Genomic DNA, 20,854 nt, shown 5'->3' with positions numbered 1-20,854 from the left:
ATATTTTCCAATTATATACTTTCTAATTTGGACCATATATGGGAGTATTTGGAGCTCCCAGGAAGCATGTTTGACCTCTTGGATCTAGTCCAATACCTTGGATCTAGTCACTCTACAGAAGAGGAACCAAGAACCAGAGAGAGAGAAGGGACTTACCCAAAGTCACACATTGGGGGACTCAATGTGACTCTATCCTTCTGTCTCTCTCCACTGACACATATTGATGCCTATCTGAAAAGTGAGGAGGAAGTCAGATTCCTACAAATTATCTTAAGCACCCAGCAAGTTTCTTTTCTTTTTCAGTGTTTATGATACCATTCAATTTCTATCACAGGCATTTCTGAGCAGTTATCAAGTGAGATTTTCCTCTTTAGGAGAAATTTTTTTAAAAAAATTGTAAAGAAAGGACAAGGGGCACAGCAAATACTGTTTGATAGAGCAGGTCACTTTTCACACCCATTGGCACCTTCCAAATCTCCAATAAAAAGAGGAAAGTGAGAAACGAAGGACTTTAAAGGAAGGCTCATTTTGAGGAGTGAAGAATATTTTTGTAGAGCAAATAATCACCCATTAGGTTTGATAAGTCTCAGTTGTCTTTTTTCAAGTAGAACCCACCTGTATTTGCTTAGCACCAACCGTTCCAAGTCCTATTGCCACTTTCCTTCTGTACATTCTACTGTAGAAAGCAATTGAGGGCAGTGAGGTAAGGAAGGAAGTGTGAAACCACACACAGAGCAGAGAAGCCTTCATTAGAGATTTACCCTCTGACTTCTTGGCTGTGAAATGGGCATTTAAGGGAGCCAACATGTTGTGGTATTTGACCTGAGGCCCAAAAGCTTAATTATGGGGAACAGCTGAAAGCTGGGGGGGGGAGGGGAGGGGAGGTAAAATATGTGCCAACTGCAAATGGGTTCAGGGGCTCACAAAACAAAAGAATGCCTTCCTATGAGAGTCTGTGGAAGCCACTGGGTCTCTGTATAGACTGTGGTCAGGTTAATTTTCTCTTTGACCTCAGTTTCCCATCTGTAAAAATGATGAATTTGAATTGTATAGAACAGTGGAAATGATGCTGTTTCAAGAATAGTAGTTTATGTGTTGAAATCCTGAGTTAGGCACTTGCTCCTTGGGAGACATTGGGGAAATAACTTAAACTTCTTAAGCCTTAGTTTCCTCATCTGTAAAATATGAGTATTGAACCAGATGGTCTCTGAAGTCCCTTGCAGTTGAGGATCTATGAAGTCAGTGATCTCTAAGATCCTTATGAAATTGGCATTTCTTTTAGTCTACACTATCCTTCCCAGCTACAATATCTGTTACCCCCATTCTCTAATTCTCAAGATCCCAGTTACCCTTCCAGGCTGACTTCAAGTCCCACCTTCTCCAGAATGTTTTCCCAGACTACTCCAAACCACAGGAATCTCTCTCCTGAATCTCTACAGCACAAATATATTGCATGTAACACATGACCCACTGAAAATAATCTCATTTTAAGACATTGAATAGTCAGTTACCTTCCAACCCAATGAGTTTTGCCATTCATCCTGTTGTAGCACAAGAATTTGCCAACTGTCCCACAGTGGATAAATAGTGTCTCACACATTAGAAAGTAAGATCCCTTAGGACAAAAACTGAATTGCTTTTGTATCTGTAATCTTATAATTTATTATAGCACCTGGAACCCAGTAAACTTTTTTGATGCCAATATTGACTGTTCCCCTTCCCATTCCAAGATGGGTTTCCTATTTGTAGAGATAAAAGCACAAAATTCAAGAAATAGGAAATCTGAACTGCAATCCCTGGTAGAACATTTTCAGCAAACTACCATTCCTTCAAATACTTCTAATGGAGAGGGAGAAGTCCTTCTCTCCAAAGACAGCCTAAATCCCCATTGGAACAACCAGGATTCTTATAAAATTTTGCCTTCCATCTACCTGAAATATGCCTCTCTGCAGCTGCTCCCCATTATCCCACTATCTGATCCTCTGGGGAAAAGATGAGCAAGTCTATTCTTTCTTCCTTATGACAGTTCTTTTATTAATTGAAGATAGCTGTCATATTCCCTTTGTTTTCTCTTCTCCAGATTAAACACCCCCTGCTCTCTTCAAACCTTCCTCATTAGTCATAGACATTCTCTACCTTTGCAAAAAGAATATGTTTTTTGTCACCTACATCTCCCCAATTGCGCAAACAAATCAAGACAACATCAAACAATTGGGGGCAGGGGGAAGTTGAGAAATTAAAAAAAATGGAAGCAATGGATTACTTAGTTCTTTAATATACTTGTCTCTCAACTAGTCCTACCATTGTAGGCTGTTGGGTGGTATTGGTGATGATTGTGGCTATTTAAAGAGGGAACCCAACTCATTGCCTTGCCAGTTAAGTTAGGAATTAGGAAGAATAAATGTAAAGTCCAAGATTTTGATTCACAAAATCAACAGAAGACATAAAGGATAAGGGAAAGTCATTTATATGGAAAGGAGCCTGAGGTTTTCATGGAAAAGAAGCTCAAATGTGATCTCTTTAGCATGAAAAAAAGAGTGTTATATTTAGAGGAAAGGAAATAAGCATTTATATAGTATCTACTATGTTTTGTTGTTCTTCAGTCCTTTCTGATTCTTTGTGACCCCACTTGGGTTTTTTTTGGCAAGGGGACCAGTGGTTTGTCATTGCCTTCTCCGGTTCATTTTATAGATGAGATAACGAGCCATACAGAGTGATTTTCTCAGGATCACACAGTTAGGAAAATGTTTAGGGCTGGGTTCAGGTCTTCCTATCTCCAGACCTGGTCCTCTAGCCATCGTGCTAACAGTAGATTACATTCAAAGAATCCTAGAAGAAATATCCTTGTTTTCTTCTGTCCTACTTAGAATACCTATGCAAAATACTATTCGATTCTGAGCATTACTTTTTTAAAAATGTCTAAAAAGAATTTATTTTTATAACATATCCCAATATATTTCTCTGTCTTTGCCTCTTACCCAATGAACCATCCTTTTCAAACAAAGAGAAGGGGACAACCAGGTGGCACAGGAGTCCTCCTGGAGTCAGAAGGATCTGAGTTCAAATCTAGATTAAGATATTTGACACTTGCTAGCTGTGTGACCCTGGGCAAATCACTAAACCCCAATTGCCTTGCAAAAAAAAGAAGGAAAAATGTATTCAGCAAAATCAAATGGCCTCTGCCTCTCTCCTCTGAATCCCGCAGAGCCAGCCCCAACCAGAAATTCAGCATGTTGATTTTGAAGATCATTGCAAGAGAGATCTTTGACTCTCATGGAAACCCCACCATTCAAAAGGTCTCTTCAGAGCTGCTGTGCCCAGTGGGGCTTCTACTGGCATCCAAGAAGCCCTGGAGCTCTGAGACAATGATAAGACCTGCTATATGGGGAAAGGTGTCTCAAAAGCGGTTGAGCACATCAATAAAACTATTGCCCCGACCCTGATTAGCAAGAAATTGAATGTTGTGGAGCAGGAGAAGATTGACAAATTGATGATAGAGATGGATGGCTCTGAGAATAAATCTAAATTTGGAGCAAATGCTATATTGAGAGTGTCTCTGGCTGTTTGTAAGGCTGGGGCTGCAGAGAAAGGTGTCTCCTTTTTCTGCCATATTGCTGATCTTGCAGGCAATGAAGAAGTCATCCTGCCAGTTCCGGCCTTCAATGTGATCAATGGTGGCTCCCATGCTGGTAACAAGCTAGCAGTGCAAGAGTTCATGCTCCTCCCTGTTGGAGCATCAAACTTCAAGGAGGCCATGCGCATTGGAGCTGAGATCTACCACAACCTGAAGAATGTGATTAAGAAGAAATATGGGCAGGGTGCCACCAATGTAGGAGATGAAGGTGGCTTTGCTCCTAACATCCTGGAGAATAAAGAAGCTCTGGAGCTGCTGAAGGAAGTGATTGGCAAGGCTGGCTATCCTGACATGGTTGTAATTGGCATGGATGTTGCTGCCTCTGAATTCTTCTGGTCTGGGAAATATGACTTGGACTTCAAGTCTCCTGATGATCCCAGCAGATTCATCTCACCTGCTGAGCTTGGGGACCTTTACAAGAGCTTCATCCGGGACTATCCAGTGGTGTCTATTGAAAATCCCTTTGACCAGGATGATTGGGAACCTTGGAAAAATTTTACTGAAACTGCAGGCATCCAGGTTGTAGGGGATGATCCCACAGTGACCAATCCCAAGCACATTGAAAAGGCTGTGAATGAGAAAGCTTACAATTGCCTCCTACTCAAAGTGAACCAGATTGGCTTTGTGACGGAATCTCTCCAGGCGTGCAAGCTGGCCCAGTCCAATGGGTGGGGAGTAATGGTTTTCCATCGTTTTGGAGAAACTGAAAATATCTTCATTGCAGACCTGGTGGTGGGTCTCTGCACTGGGCAGATCAAGACTGGGGCCCCCTGCCTATCTGAGCGTTTGGCCAAGTATAACCAAATTCTCAGAATTGAGGAAGAACTGGGCAGCAAGGCTAAATTCACTGGAAGGAGCTTCAGAAACCCCTCGCGCCAAGTAAGCTCCATGACCATGAAGACTCAGAGCTGGTAGGTGACAGTCACCACAGTAGAAGTCCTCCAAAGAATGGGCAGCACCAAGTAGTAGAGCAGTTTTGTTTTGGGGATGGGGGCTCAGCGCTACATAACTCCACCCCGCTCTCTTCCTCCTTTCTGTGTTCTCACTGCTTCTGGTACCTGATCATTTGGTCCTTTTTTGGAAGACCTCATCTTGTGACTGGGTAGAATGATCTGTTCTCACCCCCACCCCCAGTGTTGATGTGCAGAGTCATATACTTGTGATGCAGCCCCCCAACAAGCCCATGGGCCAGATCCTTTAGTGGCTTCTATGTGCAGAATAAAAGTATTCAGTAATCCAAAAAAAAAATCAAACGATATACCAATATTTTAGCAACGTATACAACTATTAGTCTCACCTCTGCAAAGAAGGAAAAAAGTTGGATACTGCATTTTAAAAGGGATATTGATACATCAGTGACTCCTGAGAGAATGAGAAAATTGGAGGCTATGCCTTGAATGGAAAAGCCTAAGGAATAGGAAAGTTTTACCAGGAGGAAAGATGAATTGGTCTATTGGGTTGGGGTTTGAGGAAGTGGACAGATAGAAGGATTTCTGTCTTCAAAGAGTTTTTGGAGCTATAATATAGAAAAGAAGAAAAACTTCTCATGTGTCTTATTGTATCATAAACAAGTAGAAGTTATAGGGAGATTTATTTTATTCTTACTATAAGACCATCCCAACAATTATAATAAACTGGGGAGAAGCTGGGTGGTACAGGAGATACAAACCCAGCCCAGAGTCTGAAAGACTCATCTTCCCTAGTTCTCTTCCTACCTCAGACACTTACCAGCTATATGACCCTGGGAAAATCACTTAACCCTTTTTACCTCAGTTTTCTCATCTGTAAAATGAGCTGGAGAAGGAAATGGCGAATCACTCTCATATCTTTGCCAAAAAAAAGAAACTTCAAACAGAGTCACAAAGAGTTGAATACAACTAACCAACAACAACAGAATATTTTGAGGTTTTAAGCATGTATCCCTATCAGGAATTCCACAAAGAACTTTACAGAAGGGAGTAGGAAGCTAAAATTCATGATGATTTGATCTACATTAGCACCCCAAACTGTTATTTTGGGGGAATCATCAGAGCAACAGCTAACATATATATCAAAGGATTACAAAGAAAAATATTTCTCATTTGTTCCTCACAACAATGTTGTACTATTATTATCTCCATTTTACAAAAGAGGAAATTGAGGCTAAGAGCAGTCAAATCATAGAATTAGTATGTGCCTGAAATAGGATTTGAAATCAGGACTAGTCTGACTGACTCCAACTTAGGACTCCAGGGTCTCTATGCTTTCAATGTGGCTTTATTTTCTTTTCCTAAACAGAAACCAGTTTGGAAATAACCCTCTGTATCCATGTAGGAATTCCCTCTCGCCCTCTATATTCACTTTAAATGTAGAAATTTCTATTCCATCATCCCTTGCCTCTACATGATGCCAGTGATGCCAGTTCAGTGAACACCTCACTAATACACAATGTTTTATAATCTGAATGATCTTTCCAAGTAAGTCTGGATTTCTCATCCACTCTCCACTTCAGAAGGTCAGACCCTATGCTAAGAACTGGGTATCCAAAGATAATAATGAGAGAGAGCCTGACCTCTTGGAGCTTACATTCCATCAAAGGAATAAAGCATCAGAACTAGAGATTAGACCAATAATTTCAATGGGATAAAGAATTGTATGAGAAAACTCCCACTACCAATGTGAGTTGGCACAGAACCCAGGATTCTACCTATTCTCTATAGTCTCATAAACCAGACCTGAAACTCAGTCTCCTTGGGGTATCTGAATGTTGGCATTGCATGATCTCCACAGGCTCCCTTTTGCTTGGATTCAATTTGGATTATCTAGTCATCAAGAAAAATCATTAATTTTTATTGTCTAGCAAAATGGAACAGGGAGGAGTGGGTACAAGAGCCTAGATCTAGCCTGGGGGAAACCAAGCTAGCTCTATTTCTCTCAAGTTCTCAGTTCTCTTGACTCTGCTACTTCCTACCAGTGTGATCAGAAAAAAAGCAATTTAAACTCTTTGGGGCTCAGTTTTGTCTTTTGTAAAATAAGAAAAATCAGGGGGACTAGTTGGCCTTTTATATCCCTTCCAGTTTTTAGATGGATGACCCCTCTGAGACATATTTGTCAAATCTGGCAGTAACAAGAAACCAAGGCAAATATCAAATACTCTGGATGATAGAACCAAGACCAAATCTAACCAGGAAACTTGTTTTCTTCGATGCTCCAAGGATCCGTGATCTCCCAGGGGTGAACATTCCATCTTGTAATGTAGATTACAACCTCTCCACACCTTAGTAAATTGTTTCATGAGTTCCTATGAGAAAAACAAAGACCAAAAACAAAACAAAACAAATTCTTTGTTTTCCTGAAGGCCATGCCAGCCTGGCAGAAGCTTTGGCAAGGTTAAGATATAAAGGCTGAGTATGAAATGTATTGAGTCACAGGACTTCCAGGGGTCATATGGTCCAACCCCTACCTGAAAAGGAATCCCTATGGCAACCTCCAGAGAAAATGGCCATGGGAGAAGAGAATCCAGAGCACCTATGCAGACTCAGTCTATTTTTGGACAGTTCTCATTAATAGAAAGGTTTTGTTTGCTTTTGGTTTTCCCCTTGAATCTATGTCCAAATTTATCTATTTTGCAACTTAGAATAAAAAATGTAGAGGAAGGAGAAAGTTTAGAGGTTATCTACTCTAACCTATTCATTTTACAGATAAGTAAACCAATGCCCAGAGAACATAAGTGACAATGGAAAAATTTGAACTCAGGTCCTCTGATTTAAGAGGTAGATCCCTTTCTTCTATCTCATACTATTTCTAAACACACATTTATCAATTGTTGCTGAACTTAATCATTATTTTACAGATCAGCCCTAGACATTTATTAATTTTTATTAATTAATATATTTTTTCATCATTTTCAAATGACATAAGTTGGGGTAAAAGTATGGCGAGTTTGGCTTTGGTTCATCAATCTAAAATGAGTTTAGAATGCTTTATCACAGGTCTGATACAAGTAGTCCATTGGTTTATTTGAGCTGAAGATGTCTCTGGATTCATACAATACATTTCTTTTGCATTGCTGTGATTCTACTTTTTTCATAGACTGCCTCATTTGATGTGGGCATTACCATGCTGGGGAGTGGGTATCACTATCTCCTATGTCTCACAGTTGATTCCAAAGTTTTTCAGAGAGACCTTGAGAATATCCTTGTTCTGCTTCTTTTGACCACCATGTGAGTACTTGCCTTATTTGAGTTCTCCGTAAAATAACCTTTTAGCAAACATATGTTTGGCATTAAAACATTTTGGCCATGGAAGGATTTGCATGAACTGATGCTGAGTGAGATGAGCAGAACCAGAAGAACACTGTACACCCTAACAGCAACATGGGGGTGATGATCAACCTTGATGGACTTGCTCATTCCATCAGTGTAACAATCAGACGCAATTTGGGGGTATCTGCAATGGAGAATGCCATCTGTATCCAGAGAAAGAATTGTGGAATTTGAACAAAGACCAAAGACTATTGCCTTTAATTTAAAAAAAAAGTTATTTTATTATGTAAGCAAGATTGGGGGAAAATTATAAAGAGAGAGAAAGACAATTCAAATGGAAGTAATTCAGTTTCCTGGCATGGCACTGGTAGACTGTCCAGGTTTCACAGGCATACTATAATGAGATCAGCACAACAATCCTATAGACTCTCAGTTTGGTAGAAAACTTATGCCTCTTCTCTCCCATACTTTCCTTCAGAGCTTCCCAAACACTGAGCTAACTGTGTCAATGTGTGCATCAAACTCCTCATCTATGTGTATAGAAAGTGTGGAAAGTATACTGCCAAGGTAAGTGAACTTGGACACAATATTCAAAATTTCTTCGGTTATTATAATCAATGGTTCCCCAGAGGGATGGGTGGTGCTGGCTAGTGAAGAACCTGTTTTCTTGGTGTTAATTATTAGTCCAAAATTAGTATAAGAGGCACTAAATCGATCCATACTTTATTGCATCTCAGCTTCAGAGGCACATTCATCTGTAAATAAAAAGTCATACACCAACACTCCCTCCACTTTAGTCTTGGTTTGTAGCCTTTTCAAGTCAAATAGTTGTCTATCTCTAAAAAGGAAAAGGAAACAAACAGTTCTGTGACGTCAGAGTGGGAGGGTGTTGGGGAAGGGGGGGGTCTCTCTCTTAATCTTTAGTCAAAGCCCAGCTTTCTTATTTTAAAAATGAGCTGAGGCCCACAGGAGTGAAGTAATTTATTTAAGGAAGTTCCTATAGATAGTAAATGGAAGAGGTAGACTTCTAACTCATTTCAACTAAGTGGAGATTTCAATATGCTTTGGAATCGATTGTGAGACATAGGAGATAGTGGCACACAACCCTCCCAGCATTGTATGCTCTCATCAAAGGAGGCAGTCTATGAGCAATGTAGAATTACAAGATTGCAAAGGAAATGTGCTGTATAAATCCAGAGATATCTTCAGCCCAAAGGACTACTTGTACCAGACCTGCGATAAAGCATTCTAAACTCATATTGGATTGACCAACCAAAGCTAAAGTCATTGTACCACTACCCTAACATCATGATGTTATTGAGCCTCTTTGAAAATGAAGAATTGAACATATTAATTAATAAAAAAATTAATGCTTAGGGTTGACCTGTAAATCTTGCCAGATTCCTCCTTTAATTGATTGATCTTCTATTTTTAAAAAAGCCATTGTAGCTTTAGAAAGGGCAATGGAATGGTATTAGTATTTGCTGTCCAACAACTCCAGGAGAAATACCAAGAGCAATACAAAGGACTGTATACAACTTTCATCAATCTGACCAAGTCCATTTTTACTGTCAGTTGTGAGGGCTTGTGGAAGATCCTATGGATTGCCCAAAGAATTTTATCAATGTTGTATTCCAGTTTCATGATGCCATGCTTATATGGGTTCTGGTTAAAGGATCTGCTCTTACACTTTCCCAGTCACTAATGGAGTGAAGCAGGGTTGTGTGTTTGCTCCTATGGTAAAAAGCATGATATTTTCCATGAAGCTGTCAGATGCCTTCAATGAGACCCTTCACATACTTTAAGATAGTTATCATACATCCACTGTCTTTTTTTGAAGTGAACATTACCCAATTCCTTCTCTGCTCCTCATATTGCTTAATCATTATGTCAAAATTCTAATTTCCTTTACTCTCAAGAAGATCCTTGTCTCTCAACAAAGGAGAAGATTCTCTGAATCTAAAGAGGGTCATCACAAGAAGGTTGACCACTGAATGATGACATTTTTTTCAGTAGAGGAGAGAATAGGTGGTCCCAACAATGCATGAAGACCATCTAGTTAGTGGAAAAAGCATCTTTTCTTATCAAGTCAGCAACTTTAGAAGTAAAATAAAATATAAAGTTATACTAAATGGAAAATAATTGTAAAGTTATATGACTTTTTTCCTAAAGGAGATCTACATTTTAATAGGAACTAGGCAAACCAAGGGCAAAGGGTTCACTTGCTAGTTGAAGCCTCTCATAAAAGTAAACATAGGAGTTGGTGATGTTAGGATTGTTGGGAGGGGGTAGAGTTTAGAAAAGGGGATTGATATCAGAGACGAGCTAGCCCAGTCTCCTTATCTTAAAAATGAGCAAACTGAGGCCAACAGGAAGGTTGTTCAAGGAAGGTCCCATAGATAGTAAGTGGAAGAGGTTAGAACTCTAACTCATTTCATCTAAGAGAAGATTCATTGTGCTTTTTTTTAGTAGTGGGCTCTTGACATTAAAGGAGAGACCATTCAGTCTGGAGCTCACTGTATCATCTGCAAGCACATGCCTGCGCATGTGTGAGCACAGACAGGAACATACATACTGGATTTTCCCTCCTTTCCAAATCAGCAGTTAAACAAGTCTATGGAGAGCCCAGATGGTTTATTTTTTAATAGCCTGTGACCTACAATCTACTTTACTTTGGGTGTTAATGGCCAAATGTTTTGCAAGTAAATTACCAGAAAGAACAATCCCTGAGAGGCAAAGAGGTAGGTAAGATTGTTGGGGGGAAAGGCAACCCCTCCATCATACAGCCTTGCAAGTCCTTGTTCAGAGGCAACCATCATTCCTGGAATCCTGGGGCTGAACAGAACAAGGCAACCCCATGGACCAGCCCCTTCCTATCAAAAGCCAATGACTTTGGAGTTGGCTGGCCAGACAAGTGAGTGGCCGACAACTGGCCAAGAGTAGGATAGCCTTCCAACTATCCCTCCCAATGGAGGAGGGAAAAATGTTTCACAGGAAAGAACAGTGAGGTGGATAAAGGGTCATATTGGCTCAAATGAAGGAGCCTGGGGGACTGGGAAGGATAAATAATGATCCACAAAGAATGACATATCATTGTACTTCCTTTGGGAATCATGACTTCCCCTCCTCAGTATCCCTCAGGGATAGATAGCAGAGAGATATTGGTATACATATAATCTATTCTATATCTATACATACCCTCAGGGGTGTGTGTGTGTGTGTGTGTGTGTGTGTGTGTGTGTGTGTGTGTGTTTATGGAAAGTCCTATAGGTAGTGACAGAGGCAAAATTCAAACTCAGATCTCTCTCTCTCTGTCTCTCTTTCCCTCTTTTCTTTCTCTCTTTTTCCTCTCTCTTCTCTCCTACTTCTCTCACTTCCCCTTTTTCTTTTTTCTTTCTCTCTTATATATGTATATATATGCATATAAACACATACATACAAATAATATGTGTGGATATATACATTCACGAATATGCATATTACCACACAGATCTTATGGCTATCTTTTCATTTACATGTCTCCTCCATTAGAATATAAGCTTCTGGAGGTCAGTGCTTGTCTATCTTTCTTTGTAACCCCAGAGAGTAGGACACAATAAATGAAGCATACAGCAAGGGCTGGATAAATGCTTAGTATTTGATAGATAAAGCATCCAACCTGGGTTGGTTCTCTTCCCATCAATTTCTGGAGGAAGGTCAGAATTCTGAGGCTTCTAGAGACACCAGCTCAGGGGGACACAGACTCCAGACTTCTAAGAGCCAGGTTTGTGGATAGCCCAGTTGTAGGGAGCTGAGTTTGTTGCTGGAGTTCATTTGACCTGTAGAGAGTGGGGAGGGGGAGTGACTTTGTCATAAGGCTCTAGCCCTAGAGCATGGAAAGTTTGCCAAGGGGATATTTAAAGGAACACATTCAGACACACACACACACACACACACACACACACACACACACACACACACACATACACACAGTGAGTGAGTGGGTTAACAGATTTTAGCTGATTGGGACTTTTCCTGTTTTAGTTTGCTTTGAATAACAAAAGTGACCAGTGGTCTAGAGGTGGGGCAATTCCTAGGGCTAATGATGAGACAGGTTGGTAGAGACAGGGCAGTAACTGTTTAGGTTATAGGGTCTGCACAGGCCTTCTGGGCTCCCTAAGAGCTGGGGTGGAAAAGGATGACTTGAAAGATCCCCAGAAACTAAATTTGGGGAACTCTGGGGGGAGGGAGAAGATCTGGAGCCAAGAACTTGGTATATTTAAGGGAAGAAATATTGATCAATAATTATTTTTTTAGGCACCCATTGTTTCCTAGGTACTCTGCTGGCTGCTGTCATACAGTGACAAAAACAAAATCATCCTTCCCCTTATTCAATCAGGAGAAATAATATGTCCGCATAGATAGATAGACAGATAGAGAGAGAGAGAGAGAGAGAGAGAGAGAGAGAGAGAGAGAGATGTCCACATAGATAGATAGATAGATAGATAGATAACAAAATATACTAAATAAGACACGGTAGAAAAGGAAGAATCTGGGAATAGGGACACCTGGGTCTCAAGCTTCCCTTTGCCAAAGGGTTTACCAAGGGCCTTCAGTCTGGCCAGGAAACCTAGTGGCCTTGGAAAGAAGTCAGAAAGAAGTAAGCAGACAGCCCCCCCCCCCCCCCCCCCCCCCCCCCCCGCCCCAGTCCTGATGGTCGTTTCTACCCATTTGCACCTGGACTGAGCTTGTGGAAATTAGTACTTACTAACTAGAATTACTAGCTGCCACCCATGTCCTTCCCAGAGCTGGCCACTGAGATGTCCCCATAGGGTGTCCCTTCCCCAATCCCTCCAGGCCCCTATAATTCATGACCTCTCCTCTCCCTGCTCCAACCCCAAAACTGCTGCCAAGAAGCTGAGGTATGGGACATGTTAATGTTTCCTCCTCTGAGCTCAGCCACGAAGCCTAACCATTTAATACTCTGTTTCCATTAAGTCGATGACCTAGGCTGCCACATAGGCCCCTTGAAGGCCTTCGGAGCTGATGGAAAAGATCAGAATGGGTAGCCAAACCAAACATCAGGCCTCGGAGGTCAGAATATTAAAGCAGGCTATTTTGTTACCTGGAAAAAAAATGAATCCCACAGGTTATTACCAACTCCAACCCAAGTGTGCTTCATCCTAAGGGCCAAAGTTAAAGTGATGAGTGTCCTCACTTTCCACTCACCTACTTGAAGGTCCTAATGAAGGAAGAAATATTGATCAATAATTATTTTTAGGCCCTCATTGTTTCCTGGGTCCCATGCTAGCTACAAAAGCCTACGTCTCCCCATTCAATCAGGAGAAATTTATATATGTATGTATATATATATATATATATATATATATATATATATAGAGAGAGAGAGAGAGAGAGAGAGAGAGAGAGAGAGAGATAACAAAATAGATACTAAATAAGAAGTACAAGTTAATTGGGAATGGGGAGATGGAGTGGACAGGGACTAACTAGCAGCTGGAGGTGAAGGGAGGGGATGGAGGAAATGCCCCAACTATGGGGAGTCTTTGGACCTAATAGAAAAATCCTCTTTGCTTTTAGGGTTCAACTCCCTCAAGGGGTTGAGGCAGCCCAGATTCCAAAAGAACAAGGTTGGGGGCAGTCAAATCAGAAACTGAACTCATAATTTAATAAAGTCACCAGGGCTTCAGGTGACCCTTTCGCAAATAAGATGACTGGACTGTGCACTGTATCTTTAAGACACTAATGGGCCCTCTTAAAATAAGAAAGACAGTTCACTCACACACTAGCAGGTTCTCATCTGACATCAGTAGGGAATCAAAGATATTTTATTATTTGGAAACTCCATATAGGGGAAGGCAGCCTTGAAAATCTGTCATTACTCCAAAAACCACACCTCCCCTGGGAGTTAATTATTTTCTTAAAATGCAACTTGTACTGTTAGCTTAAAACATTCCAACTGTGTTCACACTCTTTAAATCTTCAGCAAACCTTAGAGTTTAAATCACTTGCAGATAAGGGTAATTCTATTAGGGAAGGGGGGGAGCCCTCAGAGGAGGTGAAATCGAATGAAATAAAAGGGTATTGAGAAAGGTTTCCTCTGGGTGTCCACTGCCCTCTCCCCTCAAGAGTCTGGCAGACGCGGAAGGCCTCAGAAATTTTATAGGTCCCAGTCTTCCATGTAACCCAACCTGGACTGCCATGTTGTTGTTCCCCCCCACCAAAAAAAATTCAGAGAGTAAATTCTGCCTTTACTTTGGAAGCACAAAAGGTACCATTTTGAGGGATTCAAGTTCTAAGGTTTTCCCCAGTTCTCAGTTGACTGACACCTGAGGCCTTTTCTTGGAGTTGCCTTTGGAAGGAGCAATGGAGAATGGAGTATAGGTGATCTGAAAGCCCTGAAGCCTGGGCAGTGGGGCAGTGGAGTCAGGGCTACTAAGATGGAGGTTCCTTGATTTGCAAACGTACTCTTATTCGAAGAGGTAAGTGACTGTGGTGTGGAAGGGTGAGTATGGTGTCAGCTAGATAGGACCTTAGAGTCCATCTAATCCAGTCCCCTCAATTGACAGATAAGGAAATTAAATCCCAAAGAAATGAAATAATGCATCCTTCTGGTCCCTGGATCACCCCAGAGTGATCGCAAACATGCTCCCTCTCTTTGCAGTTCTTTTGCTTTCTCTCCATCTCTTTTACTTTCTCTGTCTTTTTTCTATGAGAGGGAAACTGAGATCCAGAAAGACCCAGAGAAACAAGATAAATCTCAAGCCGGAAGATTCAATGAAACTTGAGTGTAATTACATTTCTAGAGGTCAAAGATTGGGTTTTTAAATCTTTTTTTGTATCTGAGCCTGAAACTTAGGAAATGGTTATCAATTTATTACTGATTGAAGCCAATGGTCCTATGTGTAATCATTATGTTTTAATGCCCTTTGCTGTTTTTCTCCAGAAGAATGTAGATTCCTTGAGGTCAGAGATGGTTTTGTTTTCATCTTCTAGAAGTCAACACGGTGTCTTGAATATAAAAAATACCAAATAACTGTTTTCTCAAGTGCAACTGATGACCCTAAGTGGCTCAGTGGACTGGAATGAAGAAGACCTGGCTTCAAATCAACTCTGAGACACTTATTAGCTATGTGATCCTGGGCAAATCACTTCATCCTGTTTGCCTCAGTTTCCTTATCTCTAAAATGAAGTGGGAAAAAAAATAGCAAAATCATTCCAGCCAGTATCTTTGCCAAGAAAACTCCAAGGACAATGTCCATGGAGTCATATGGGGTTGGAGATGACAGAACAAGAACAGATTAGAAAGTCAAGGCCAAAAGTTGTCTGGTCACTCAACAATGATATGTCTTGGCTAACCTTTTAGGAGCCAATGAGATAATGTGGTAGAACAAACTATTTGAGGGCAAAAAGCATTTCATTCACTCTCTGAATTCTTAGTAGTGAAGACAGAGGTTGGCCCATAGCTGAAAACTTAAAAATTCCTATTGACTGATTATGGATTCTAGCTCTGAATAAGCCTTGGAGAGTGATACAAATGTCATTTATAATCAGAGTGGCTATATTGCTCTGGAAATTAGAGAAAATAACTTGTCTTTGTCTTACTGTGTTCACCCTCCCCACAGATGGAGGAACAAGTCTGTCATCTAGACTGACAGTTTGGAGAAGGGAAACATCTTCACTCTCCATTGTCTACTTGAGATTTGGGTCACTGGTTCATGAACCCAGGCTAACTTTCCAGTGCTTCACTGGCCCCCTTCCCCAAATTCTGTCCATCATCTCCAGTATCTCCACTATTTACACACCACACACACACACAGACCACATTGTTAGTACTTTTTCTTCCTATAGACCAGGCAGACCTACACCCATGAATAATGTTGGGCATCAGGGGAAGGAAGGGATGATTCGGTGGATTGGAGAGGAAGGGGAGTTCACCTGGAGTGCGGTTGTCAAGCCAAGAAAGTTACCCAGGTCACCATCAGGTTTTTAAGACCCTGGAGGACATTCCCCCATGGGAAAGAATGGCAGGGGGAGGAAGAGAGATTGGGATGTGGCCCACAAGTCCCCTCAAGTTGACAAACATTGATCTTCCTTAATGCCAGTCACTGTGTTAAAGGAATACAAATAAAGGCAGAAAGATAACCCATGCCTTCAAAGAGCTTACATCATAATGGAAGAAAAAAACTGAAAAGGAAGCTGAAAGGAGAAAGTATCCCATATGAAGACATGGGAGGGAAAGTTTTGTGGAAATGAAAGTAGACATGGTAGACTGAGAGATTCTGGGAGGAGTCAGATAATCAGAGTGAGAAATCAAAGTAGGGGAGGAAGTCCTGGGACAAGACCATCACCCCCAAGGGTGTTATTGTTGGTATTCACTCATTCTCAGTCATGTCCAGTTCTTAATGACCTAATTTGGGGCTTTCTTGGCAAAGTTAGTGGTTTGCCATTTCTATACCCAGCTCATTTTGCAGAAAAGTAAACTGAGGCAAAAAGGGTGAAGCGACTTAATTAATTCGGTTAGTAAGTGTCTGAAGACAGATTTGAACTCAAAGATAAGTTTTCCTGACTCTAGTCCTAGCACTCTGTACACTCTGCCACCACTTAGCTTCCCCAGGATCAGGTGGAAAGGGGCTAATGTGAGGTATGGCTTTTAGGGAGTGGGGGAGAAAGTATGTCTCAGAAGTGTGTTCTTACCACTCTCTAAATTTCAGTGCATTGAAGCTAAGTCCCAATTGCCCATTCTGACTCTGAGAGTAAGAAATCAGAAGCAAAGTCTCAACTTGGCTATACTTGGGGGGAAGAGAGGCATAGGAAGGAGAGTAGTCCACATCTGAAGAGCCCAACCAGGACACAACCCAACTGAACAACTTAGTTAGAAAACAGAAAGGGTGACATAGGCTCATTTTAACATTAAGCCAAGTAAAGAGTAATTAAGAAAGGAAATGACTGCCTCTTGCCACCTCAGAGAAAAGGAGAACTGTTAGGGACTGTTGTGTATGGGAGCACAAATTATCTTCATCTGGTGACCTCGAGCACCAGAGCTTATCTTACTAAGTGCCTCGGGAGTGGGAGTGGATTAGAGTCTGGGAGGTATTTAAGCACTGGTGTTGTGGTGAATAAATGGAGCACTTGGAGATCTTGATGGAGTGAGTATTTGTCTCCCCTGTCATCCTTGTCTCCTGCCCCACAATGCTCTCCTGGGGAAGATTGAGGGAGTCCAGAAAAGGGACTCAAAATAAGAGTCTGACAGGGACTCTACAGAGAACCAAATTCAAATCCTAGAGAAATGTTTGGTTGGTTTACCAGGGTTGTCCCAGTTCTGCTTCATCATGTTTTCATTTCATGGTTTTCAAGTGTCAGTTATTCTCCTCACTCGACAAGCTCCAATGGCCCCGTATTACCTCAATACAAAATCTTTCACAGTCTAGCTTTAGTTGACATTTTCCACCATGACATTCCACCTCCAGACCATCACAGAAATTGTACCTGATACATGGAATGTCCAATGACGTCCAACTCATATAATCCCTAGTTTCCTTAAAGTCTCTGGTCAGATACCACCTCCTACCTGAAGCTCTCTATGATTGCTTCAGTTGCTTGCCCCTGCCCTCTGAAATTTATTTTTTTGTATATTTATATGTACATGTTACAGAATATAGAATATAAGACCCTTGAGGGCAGAAGACTATTTTATTTTTGAATTTGTATTCTCGGCACAGAGTCTAATCCCTGATATATCGGTTTTTCAGTTGTTTAATCGTGTCCAACTCTTGTCAATGTTCTTCATAGGGTTTTCTTGACAAAGTCACTGAGGAAGTTTATGATTTCTTCCTCCAGTGGATTAAGACAAACACAGACTTACCCACAGTTTCCCAGCTAGTAAATGCCTGAGACCAGATTTAAACTCTTATGGACTGAAAAGCAGTTGCTTTTGTTTGCCCTTCATTGTTGAAAAAGAACATAACATCAGGATGAGGTGAGTCCTTGATATGCATGAGAATTGGATTTGAGTGAAGGGGAGCCAGCCTCCCTTTCTCTTCTGGAGCCATCTGAGATTAATGGCCAAATATGGATCAGGATGACTGGGGATGGCCCTGGATGTGAGGCAATCAGGGTTAAGTACTTGCCCAAGGTCACCCAGCTAGGAAGTGTTTGAGGTTGGATTTGAACTCAGGTCCCCCTAACTTCAAGTAGCCACAGCACTACCTACCTGCCCATATAAAAGCTGGATAAATGATAAATGAATGAATGAATAGCACATAGATTCATAACAGACTAAAGAAAATGGAATTAAGTGGGGTTAGGAAAGACTTTGTTTAAGGTAGGATTTTATTTGGGACTTAAAGCCAAGGAGCAGAGTAGTCAGAGCAAAGGAGTGAGTATATTTGAGGTATGAGGAAGAGTCAGTGGCTGGGTTACACAGTGGATAGAGCACCCGTCCTGGAGTCAGGAGTACCTGAGTTCAAATCTGGCCTCAGACACTTAATAATTACCTAGCTGGGTGGCCTTGGGCAAGCCACTTAACCCCATATGCCTTGGAAAAAACCTAAAGAAAAGAAAGAAAAGAAAATAGCTTTAATTGAGAGACTCCATTTTGGATATGGAATAGCCTGAGGGTCAGAATCACTGGATCAAAGATGGTGGAGGGTGAAGAGTAAGAAGTCTGGAAAGGTAGGAGGGGGTTAAATTATGAAGGACTATGAAAACCAGAGTATTTTATATTTGCTCCTGGAGGCAGTAGGACACCTGAGGTTATTGCGATGACGCATTCTCCATACAGAAACCTGTCCATTGATGGGCAACTACAGGGTACCTCTGTTGGCTCCCATTTCCTACCTTCTCCTACCATCCCCTACCTGCATGCCAGCCAGAGGAATCCGCTGAAGTTGGAACATCTGGAGCCCAACAATACAGCCTTGTTGAAAAAGGGGGGTGGGTGGGAGGACCTCCCAAAGTGGGTGCCTTTCCTCCTCAGCCTCTGCTTCATACCCGAGTTTCTGAGATTAGCTCATAGTTGGTTTGACCCTCACCGCCAACTCTACCAAAATGAAGTCAGGAAGGCCACGGGAGTAACTCAAACAGATGTAACCTTTGGAATCTGTACCATGCCCCCCTCAATAAAAAGACCGCCAGCCTGCTGCCTGATCAATGCCAGCTTTTTTCTAATCCATCTCATGGAATCAGGGCTCATGCAGCATCAGCTGAGGAAGTGAGGACCATAGAGGAATATTTGCGGGGTCTTGCTTGTCTCCAGAAATAGGAGTGGACATGCGATTTCATTCGGCCTCTCCTAATGAAATGCTCAGAAAATAGCCTTTTGAAGGAACCCTGTAAAATGAACAGGGAGCAGGACCAGGGAGCACTTTGATGATTACTCTGGGAAGGAACCAGCTCACTAGAAGAGCATGTTTCCGTTGCACCAAGTTCAGAACTCCATAACGAGACACCAGAGTCTACTGAAAATAATAACCTGTTAAAGGGATAGACCGTTAATATAATGAAAAGTTGCCCTGTCTCATAAAGAGGCAAATGCAAAAATGGCCCTGGATCTGTTTACAATAAAGAAACAAAAAGGAATAGATTGAAAATAATACTGAACTCAAGGTTTTAGAGCCAGGACAATTAGTACAGGTTAGCATAAAAGGGACCTTAGCTCCGCCACTTACGTTGCTCTGGGCAAATAACTTTCCTCCAATCTAAGCCTCAGTTTCTTCCTTTGTAAAAGGAGGGGGATTGTGTTGCATAGTTTGGTGTGATGGAAAGAGCATTGGTTATGGAGAAGAGGACCAGAGTTCAAACCCAAGCTTGGCTACTCAGTATGTTTTCCTCTCTGTGCCTCAGTTTCTTTCTCTGTAAACAAATGGTTTACTTAAGATGACTTCTAAGGTCTTTTTTAGGTCTAAGCTAAGGAGGTGAACCTATTACTTAGAAATTAAATTCCATTAGGCAGAGGTCAAGGTCCTAGTTTGGCTCCTGATAAAATAAGCTCCTCGAAGGCAGGGATCTTTGTGCATAGTAGCAAGCACATAGGACCATAGTTCCCTAAATCTAAAGTTGCAAGAGACCCCAGAGGTCATCTAGTCTAACCCCTCTCCTTAAAGAGGAGGATACTGAGAGACTCACTCTCAGTCACACAGGTAATATCACAGGTGGGATTTGAATCCAAGACCTCTGGCTCCAAAACCAGAGTTGGTACTTAATAAATAGTACTTAGATTGGATTGTGCTGGAGGGAATTTCCTAACATCAGGATTTCTGATATAGATCAGGATGGTGGAATTGGGTCAAAGAGTCCTACACATTTCATATTTTTGTCTCTCAAGTAATGGATGACTCCCCTGACATAGATTATAAAGTAATCCTCATTGTCATCATGACACATTGAGCTTCAAGGTACTAGAAGAAGCACATTGAAACCAGGATTATCTCGGATAAAGCTCAGATATCCAATTTCATTCATCTCTACTCTTTGGTTTTCTGTAATTCTAAATGAGTTAAGACTAACATGAAAGAAAGAAAGAAGGAAGGAAGGAAGGAAGGAAGGAAGGAAGGAAGGAAGGAAGGAAGGAAGGAAGGAAGGAAGGAAGGAAAAAGGAAAGAAGAAAAAATAAAGGAAGGAAGGAAGCAAGCAAGCAAGCATTTATTAAATGCCACTATGTTATAGCAGAACTATGCTAAGTTCTTTATCTCACTTTAGCCTCACAATAACCCTGGGAGGTAGATACTATTGTGGTCACAATTCTACAGTTTTGGAAACAGAGGCAAAGATAATTTAAGTGACTTGTCTAGAGTTATCCAATGGCTAAGTGTCTTAGACTGGATTTGAACTCAGATCTTCCTATCTTCAGTTCCAGTTTTTTATACGTTACACTTCTTAGTTGCCCGTAATGTAGGGCAATGACACAAGACTGGGAGTCCCAAAACCAAAGGATCCATGAGAATTAATTACCCACTCAACTACTCATGAGTCATATGAT

At 41.3% G+C, this 20,854-nt stretch overlaps 1 pseudogene; it reads left to right on the top strand.

Moving 5' to 3' along the window:
* Positions 1-3,292: 3,292 nt before the first annotated feature.
* Positions 3,293-4,549, top strand: LOC141508451 (enolase-like; annotated as a pseudogene).
* The last annotated feature ends 16,305 nt before the right edge of the window (positions 4,550-20,854 follow it).

The sequence above is a fragment of the Macrotis lagotis genome, chromosome 1 (assembly GCF_037893015.1).
Source record: "Macrotis lagotis isolate mMagLag1 chromosome 1, bilby.v1.9.chrom.fasta, whole genome shotgun sequence".
NCBI lineage: Eukaryota > Metazoa > Chordata > Mammalia > Peramelemorphia > Peramelidae > Macrotis > Macrotis lagotis.
Note: the sequence above shows the minus strand (reverse complement) of the source record. Positions and strands in the feature narration are given on the sequence as shown.